We start from the raw sequence: 9363 nt of genomic DNA on the forward strand, positions 1-9363 counted from the left end.
GAGGGCCACTCGGGCTGGACCGGGAGGGCAGGAGGGCCCCTCGGGCTGGGCCGGAGGACAGGAGGGCCACTCGGGCTGGGCCGGGGGACAGGAGGGCCACTCGGGCTGGGCCGGGGGACAGGAGGGCCACTCGGGCTGGGCCGGGGGACAGGAGGGCCACTCGGGCTGGGCCGGGGGACAGGAGGGCCACTCGGGCTGGGCCGGGGGACAGGAGGGCCACTCGGGCTGGGCCGGGGTACAGGAGGGCCACTCGGGCTGGGCCGGGGGACAGGAGGGCCACTCGGGCTGGGCCGGGGGACAGGAGGGCCACTCGGGCTGGACCGGAGGGCAGGAGGGCCACTCGGGCTGGACCGGAGGGCAGGAGGGCCACTCGGGCTGGACCGGAGGGCAGGAGGGCCCCTCGGGCTGGGCCGGAGGGCAGGAGGGCCACTCGGGCTGGGCCGGAGGACAGGAGGGCCACTCGGGCTGGGCCGGAGGACAGGAGGGCCACTCGGGCCGGGCCGGAGGACAGGAGGGCCACTCGGGCCGGGCCGGAGGACAGGAGGGCCACTCGGGCCGATCCTGACAGGCAGGGCACCCTGGCAGAACCGGGCAGTCTGGCCACTCTGGCAGAACCGGGCAGTCTGGCCACTCTGGCAGAACCGGGCAGTCTGGCCACTCTGGCAGAACCGGGCAGTCTGGCCACTCTGGCAGAACCGGGCAGTCTGGCCACTCTGGCAGAACCGGGCAGTCTGGCCACTCTGGCAGAACCGGGCAGTCTGGCCACTCTGGCAGAACCGGGCAGTCTGGCCACTCTGGCAGTTCAGGGCAGTCTGGCCACTCCGGCAGTTCAGGGCAGTCTGGCCACTCCGGCAGTTCAGGGCAGTCTGGCCACTGCGGCAGTTCAGGGCAGTCTGGCCACTCCGGCAGTTCAGGGCAGTCTGGCCACTCCGGCAGTTCAGGGCAGTCTGGCCACTCCGGCAGTTCAGGGCAGTCTGGCCACTCCGGCAGTTCAGGGCAGTCTGACCTCTCTGGCGACTGTTGACTGGCGGGCAGCTCTGACGACTGTTGACTGGCGGGCAGCTCTGACGACTGTTGACTGGCGGGCAGCTCTGACGACTGTTGACTGGCGGGCAGCTCTGACGACTGTTGACTGGCGGGCAGCTCTGACGACTGTTGACTGGCGGGCAGCTCTGACGACTGTTGACTGGCGGGCAGTTCTGACGACTGTTGACTGGCGGGCAGCTCTGGTGATGGTTGACTGGCGGGCAGCACTGACGACTGTTGACTGGCGGGCAGCTCTGGTGACTGTTGACTGGCGAGGCTGGGTTGACACACTAGACTCCTGATGCGTGGGGCTGGTATAGGACGTGCCAGCCTGGAGACACGCACCTCCATGCTAGTGCGTCTGGCGGGAAACACCGGACCGAAAGGGCGCACTGGCGGTCTTGAGTGCAGGGTTGGCATCACCCCTTCCGGCTCGATGCTCCCCTTGCCCTGGCACCTGCGGGCGCTGGTACTGGGCGAACTGGGCTGTGCGTCCGTATAGGCGAGATGGTGCGCACCTCAGCGTAACATGGCGCCCTCCACCTCGTACGCACCTCCCTGTAGTCACGGGTAGCTGGCTTACGGCTCTTCCCTGGCCTGGCCAAACTACCCGTGTGCCCCCCCCAAAAAAATCTTGGGGCTGCCTCTCGGGTTTCCTAGCCAACCGTGTTCCAGCGTAACGTTCCCGATGGTTCCTCTGTCCAGCTGCCTCCACTCTCCTGAGTGCCTCCACCTGTTCCCATGGGAGGCAATCCCTTCCGGCCAGGATCTCTTCCCAGGTGTAGGCTCCCTTGCCGTCCAGGACGTCCTCCCATGTCCATTGTTCCCTTTTTCTCTCCTGTGGCTTCCTCCTCTTCTGCTGCTTGGTCCTTTGGTGGGTGGTTCTGTAACGGCTGTCTTCTGTAGAAATGGACCAAGGCGCAGCAGGTATGTGAATACTCATCTTTAATTAAAATAAAGAAGTAAAGCATCCACTTAACAATGCAAACAAAGTAACAACAGCTACAGTTCTGCAGCTAGAAACGCAGTGCAAAAAACAACCACCCACAACCCCAAAGAAAAACACACACACCTATATAGGACTTCCAATCAAAGGCAACTATACACACCTGCCTTCAATTGGAAGTCCCAATCATCCACCCAACATTTAACCAATACAAACATGCCACGTCCTGACCCCAAAACTAAAACACTAGCTCCATCTGCTGGTCAGGACGTGACAGAATAGCTGTGTGGACCAAATAGATGAGCTGTTAAATAACATTTTATTCGGCACATGCTTCGTAAACTATAGAATAGAAAAGTAATAACACGTAATAATAAAAGTAATAATAAATACACAATAGGTAAAGATAACTCGGCTATATACACGAGTTAACTAGGCAACAAATAGATAATAAACAGAACCAGTCGAGTATGTGATGAGTTAGAAAAATAAGTTGCTGCAAAAAGGATCAATTCAGATAGTTAAATAAACCAAATAGCTACCCAGACTAACTATTTATCAGTCTGAAGGCTTAAGGCTGTTCAGGGTCCTGTTGGGTCCAGACTTGGTGGGTCTGTACCGCTTTCCATGCGGTAGCAGAGAGAACAGTCTATGACTTGACAATGTTTAGGGCCTCCTTCTGACACCGCCTGGTATAGAGGTCCTGGATGGCAGGGAGCTCGGTCCCAGTGATGTACTGGGCCATATGCACTACCCTCTGTAGCGCCTTGGGGTCGGATTCTAAGCAGTTTCCATACCAAGCAGTGATGCAGCCAGTCAAGATGCTCTCAATGGTGCAGCTATAGAACTTTTTGAGGATCTGAGGGCCAGTGCCAAATCTTTTCAGCCTCCTGAGGGGGGAGAGGCGTTGTCGTGCCCTCTTCACAACTGTGTTGGTGTGTGTGGACCATGATAGATCCTTACTGATGTGGACACTGAGGAACTTGAAGCTTTTTTTTTTTGATTTATATAAGTGTCCGGATTAGTGTCCCGCCCCTTGAAAGCGGCAGCTCTAGCCTTTAACTCAGTGCGGATGTTGCCTGTAATCCATGACTTCTAGTTGGGATATGTACGTACGGTCACTGTGGGGACAACATTTTCGATGCACTTATTAATGAAGCTGGTGACTGATGTGTGAAACTCCTCAATGCCATCAGATAAATCCCAAAACACATTCCAGTCTGTGCTAGTGAAACAGTCCTGTAGCTTAGCATCCGCTTCATCGGACCACTTCCGTATTGAGCGCATCACTGGTACTTCCTGTTTGAGTTTTTGCTTGCAAGCAGGAATCAGGAGGATAGAGTTATGGTCAGATTTGCTAAATGGAGGGTGAGGGAGAGCTTTGTATGCATTTCTATGTGTGGAGTAAAAGGGATTTAGAGTTTTTTTGCCTCTAGTTGCTCAGGTGACATGCTGGTAGAATGAGGTAAAACGGATTTCAGTTTTCCTGCATTAAAATCACCAGCTACTAGGAGTGCAACCTGTAGATGAGCATTTTCTTGTTTGCTTATATCCCTATACAGACAGCTATAATAGACAGCTATGACAAATATAGATGAAAAATGTCTTGGTAAATAATATGCTCTACAGCTTATCATGAGTTATTCTAACTCAGGCGAGCAGAACCTCGAGACGTACTTAACAAAGAGACACACACCTCCCCCCTGTAGTTTATCCTAAGCTGCTGTTCTGTCCTGCCAATGCATAGAAAAAACATCTTGATGTACACCCGAGTGTACAAAATGAGTGCACAAAACATTAGGAACACCTTCCTAATATTGAGTTGCACCCCCTTTGCCCTTAGAACAGCCTCAATTTGTCGGGGCATGGACTCTACAAGGTGTCGAAAGCATTCCACAGGGATGCTGGCCCCTGTTGACTCAAATGCTTCCCACATTTGTGTCAAGTTGGCTGGAAGTTCATTGGGTGGGGGACCATTTTTGATACACACAGGAAACTTTTGACTGTAAAAAAACACAGCAGCGTTGCAGTTCTACCATACCCCATTCAAAGGCACTTAGATATTTTGTCTTGCCCATTCACCCTCTGAATGGCACACATAAACAATCCATGTCTCAGTTGTCTCAAGGCTTAAAAATCCTTCTTTAACCTGTCTCCTCCCCTTCATCTACACTGATTGAAATGACATCAATAAGGGATCATAGCTTTCACCGGAATTCTCCTGGTCAGTCTATTTCATGGAAAGAGCCGCTGTCCCTAATGTTTTGCCCACTCAGTGTATATTATCCATGTCCAGCAACGACTCCGAGAAACATAGGCTATTACAGTCCTTCAGGTCCCGTTGATAGGATAGTCTCGAACAGAGCTCGTCCAGTTTGTTCTCCAGTGATTGTACATTAGCCAATAGAGGGTAAAGGCGGTTTATTTACTCGCCAACGTAGTGTCGTCAGGGTGCCGGCACGTTGGCCTCTCTCGCGGCATCGCTTTACCTGCGTTGCGTTGATTGCTTTGTATACCTCCATACTGCTCAATTGCCACCATAGCAACTCAATCCATGCAAGGGCAGGATAAGGCTACAGTAGATAAGAATGGTACACTTGTGAAGACAACAACATGAAAGAAAAATTAAGAAAAAAAGACCAGCTCCAAGACCAGCTCCAGCAGAGCCTTTTGGTCAAACTCAATCCTAATAAGAGTCTGTCGGAGAAAACCCAGGTAAATCCTCAAGAGGTCTAAAAGCTAATGTACGTGTATTTCTCAGTCAATCAAAAACACAAGAGTGTGCATAACCACAGTGGTGATGTGATTTGGGGGGGGGAATTTACTGTTTTGCTTGGTTATTTGTTTGCTAGTTTGTTGAGAAATTGAATGTGGCAACATAACCTGTGTGGGTGGTAACATAATATCCACTCCTGCTGGTAAGAGTATCCACAGTGGACCTCCCCTGCAGTCAGTCAGTCAGTCAGTCTGTGTGGAACAATGCTCATCACTGTGCCAGACAGACACCTGCAGACCCTGGAACCTACCCTCACCAGTAACCCTCTTCGGGCTCCAGACTAACATACACTGGTGGGCTGAGATTGGCAGATCACATTTAGTGATTTTACTTTCTTGGCAGGACCAATTTCACAGTCATTGCCAGTGGCAGCTCAAACAATGGTTCCCTATGGAGAGAAAGACTCTTGGGTCTGTTGAGTGACACAATAGCAAAAGACAGTGGATGTCTGTGTGCTCCCTGAGCAGTATGTGTTAGAGCAGGGGTCCCCAATTACATTCAGCAGTCAGACGACTTTCCCTTGAGCGGATGGTCCAGGGGCTGGAACATAGTTATAAATAATTTGTATACTGCAAATTCGCCGCAAGAATCCCAAACAGATATAGTATTTGACAAAAAAAAATGGAATGGAATCAACCACATGGAAACCACATGTTTGATGTGTTTAGTACCATTCCATTGAATCCATTCCAGGCATTATAATGAGCCGTCCTCCCCTCAGCAGCCTCCACTATGTTACAATCTGATATTTAAGATTTTTTATTTTATATATTTTTTTGCTCCTGAAAACTTGGGCCACTTACAGTGGCAGGAAAAAGTATGTGAACCCTTTGGAATTACCTGGATTTCTGCATAAATTGGTAGTAAAATTTGATCTGATCTTCATCTAAGTCACAACAATGGACAAACACAGTCTGCTTAACTTAATAACGCACAAACGATTATACGTTTTCATGTCTTTATTGAACACACCGTGTAAATATTCACAGTGTAGGGTGGGAAAAGTATGTGAACCCTTGGATTTAATAACTGGTTGACCCTCCTTTGGCAGCAATAACCTCAACGAAATGTTTTCTGTATTTGCGGATCAGACCTGCACAATGGTCAGGAGGAATTTTGGACCATTCGTCTTTACAAAATTGTTTCAGTTTAGCAATATTCTTAGGATGTCTGGTGTGAACCGCTCTCGAGGTCATGCAACAGCATTTTAAATCAGGTTGAGGTCAGGACTCGGGCCACTCCAGAAGGCGTATTTTCTTCTGTCGAAGGCATTCTGTTGATGATTTACTTCTGTGTTTTGGGTCGTTGTCCTGTTGCATCACCCAAATTCTGTTGAGCTTCAATTGGCAGACAGATAGCCTTACATTCTCCTGCAAAATGTCTTGATAAACTTGGGAATTCATTTTTCCGTGGATGATAGCAAGCTGTCCAGGCCCTGAGGCAGCCCCAAATCATGATGCTCCCTCCACCATACTTTACAGTTGGGATGAGGTTTTGATGTTGGTGTGTTATGCCTTTTTTTCTCCACACATAGTGTTGTGTGTTCCTTCCAAACAACTCAATTTTAGTTTAGGCCTGATTACGAACAATGACAAGACAGCCTACAGGGAGGAGGTGAGGGCCTTGGCGGAGTGGTGCCAGGAAAATAACCTCTTACTCAATGTCAACAAAACGAAGGAGCTGATCGTGGACTTCAGGAAACAGCAGAGGGAGCACGCCCCTAACCACATCGACAGGACCGCAGTGGAGAAGTTGAAAAACTTCAAGTTCCTCGGCGTACACATCACTGACTATCTGAAATGGTCCACCCAAACAGACAGTGTGGTGAAGAAGGCACCACAGTGTGGTGTGGTGACAGTGTGGTGAAGAAGGCACTGCCTGTCCTCCAGGACACCTACAGCACCCAATGTCACAGGAAGGCCAAAGAAAATCATGGCCTGTTCACCCCGCTATCATCCAGAAGGCGAGGTCAGTACACATGCATCAAAGCTGGGACCGAGAGACTGAAAAACAGCTTCTATCTCAAGGCCATCAGACTGTTAAACAGCCATCACTAGCCGGCTTCCACCCGGTTACTCAACGCTGCACCTTAGAGGCTGCTGCCCTATGTACATAGACATGGAATCACTGGTCACTTTAATAATGTTTACATTCTGCTTTACTCATTTCATATGTATATACTGTATTCTATTCTACTGTATTTAAGTCAATGCCACTCCGGAATTGCTCGTCCTAATATTTATATATTTCTTTATTCCATTCTTTTACTTTTAGATGTGTGTATTGTTGTGAATCGTTAGATACTACTGCACTGTTGGAGCTAGGAACACAAGCATTTTGCTACACCTGCAATAACATCTGCTAAATATGTGTATATGACCAATAAAATTTGCTTTGATCATGCTGAAACATGAGGTGATGCCGGCGGATGAATGGCACAACAATGGGCCTCAGGATCTCGTCACAGTATATCTCTGTGCATTCAAATTAACATTGATAAAATACAATTGTGTTCGTTGACCGTAGCTTATGCCTGCCCATAACATAACCCCACCGCCGTCATGGGGCACTCTGTTCACAACCATGACATCAGCAAACCACTTGCCCACACGTCGCCATTCACACCATTGTCTGCCATCTGCCGGGTACAGTTGAAATCGGGATTCATTGGTGAAGAGCACACTTCTCCAGCATGCCAATGGCCATCAAAGGTGAGCATTTGCCCACTGAAGTCTTACAACCCCGAACTGGAGTCAGGTCAAGACACTGGTGAGGATGATGAGCACGCAGCTGAGCTTCCCTGAGACAGTTTCTGACAGTTTTTGCAGAAATTCTTCAGTTGAGCGAACCCACCGTTTCATCAGCTGTCCGGGTGGCTGGTCTCAGATGATCCTGCAAGTCAAGAAGCCGAATGCGGAGGTCCTGGGCTGGTGTGGTTACATGTGGTCTGCGGTTGTGAGGCCGGCTGGACGTACTGCCAAATTATCTAAAACAATGTTGGAGGTGGCTTATGGCAGAGAAATTCTCTTGCAACAGCTTACATTTACATTTTAGTCATTTAGCAGACACTCTTATCCAGAGCGACTTACAGTAGTGAGTGCATGCATTTTTATACTTCTTTTCCAATACTAGTCCCCCGTGGGAATCAAACCCACAACCCTGGCATTGCAAGTGCCATGTTTTACCAACTGAGCCACACGGGACCTTTCTGCAGTCTCAAAACATCTGTGGCATTGTGTTGTGTGACAAAACTGCACATTTTATAGTGGCAGAGGTGCACCTGTGTAATGATCATGCTGTTTAATCAGCTTCTTGATATGCCACACCTGTCAGGTGGATGGATTATCTTGGCAATGGAAAAATGCTCACTAAAAGGGAGTAAACACATTTGTGCAACATTTGAAAGAAATAAGCTTTTTGGGCGTATGGACAATTTCTGGGATCTTTTATTTCAGCTCATGAAACATGGGACCAACACTTTACATGTAGCGTTTATATTGTTCAGTATAATATAGAAACACCTGAGTGGGGACGCAATAAACTGGAAGCATCTGGTTTTCAGGCTTTTCCTCTTCTCTGCTTTGCCCCTGAAGTCAATGACATCATGAACTTTACCCAGTACCAGGACTTTTTGGCCCAAAAAAGTGGATATCCTAGCAAGACAATAACTCCAAGCACATATCAAAATCCACAAAGAAATGGTTAATTGTCTACAAAATCAACATTTCAGTCTCGGGACTTGAAACCAATTGAAAACCTGTGGTTTGAGTTGAAGAGGACAGTCCATAAGCGCAGACAAAGGATATCAAGGATCTGGAAGGATTCTGTATAGAGGAATTGTCTCCAACTCATAAAACATTTTAGATAAAGGCTTATTGCCATTATCCATGCAAGGTGAGGTATGGAAAGGTATTGAAAACAGGGGTGTCAATAATTTTTACCCCTACCTTGAGAAAACAAAGTATTACTTGTTAAACAAAACCAATGAACAATAAAGTTACATTGTATTCGGGTCTATTCTACTGTATTTCACATGACTGGAACTTCTTTAAGAGATTTATTTTCAACTCAAAAGGTTATAATAAGAGGTAATCACAACTTCAAATCCTTAATAATGGCATTACAACAGGTAAAGCAAAAGAACACCTCTGGAGTCCGCACAGGTTGACATTTACAATTAGATAATTTGTCGATAAAAAGCAGGTGCTGCTGGAGGTCAGTAGTCTTACATTTCAGTAGGCTTCAGTAAATCAAACAAATTGTGATTGCAACTATACCATAACCTTTGTGAAATTGTACATACCATCAAGTGGGATACCAACAAAAGGTAAACAGAATAGAGCAAATGCACAGAAATATAATTTATTCTATATACAGTAGAATGCATTATATTTCTGCCCTCGCAAATACATTACATTTTCACAAGCAAATAGGTACATTTCTGCCCTCGCAAATAAAAAGGAATTATCATATGTTCATTGCAATGAAGGGTATTTATGCCGGTATATAATTTAATCAACAACAGATCCATTCTTAATTGCTGTAGTCCACCATCCATTATTATATATATATTTTTTTTTACAAGTGTCCACAATGTTCTTATATTGAAGAACAT

The sequence above is a fragment of the Salmo salar genome, chromosome ssa19 (assembly GCF_905237065.1).
Source record: "Salmo salar chromosome ssa19, Ssal_v3.1, whole genome shotgun sequence".
NCBI lineage: Eukaryota > Metazoa > Chordata > Actinopteri > Salmoniformes > Salmonidae > Salmo > Salmo salar.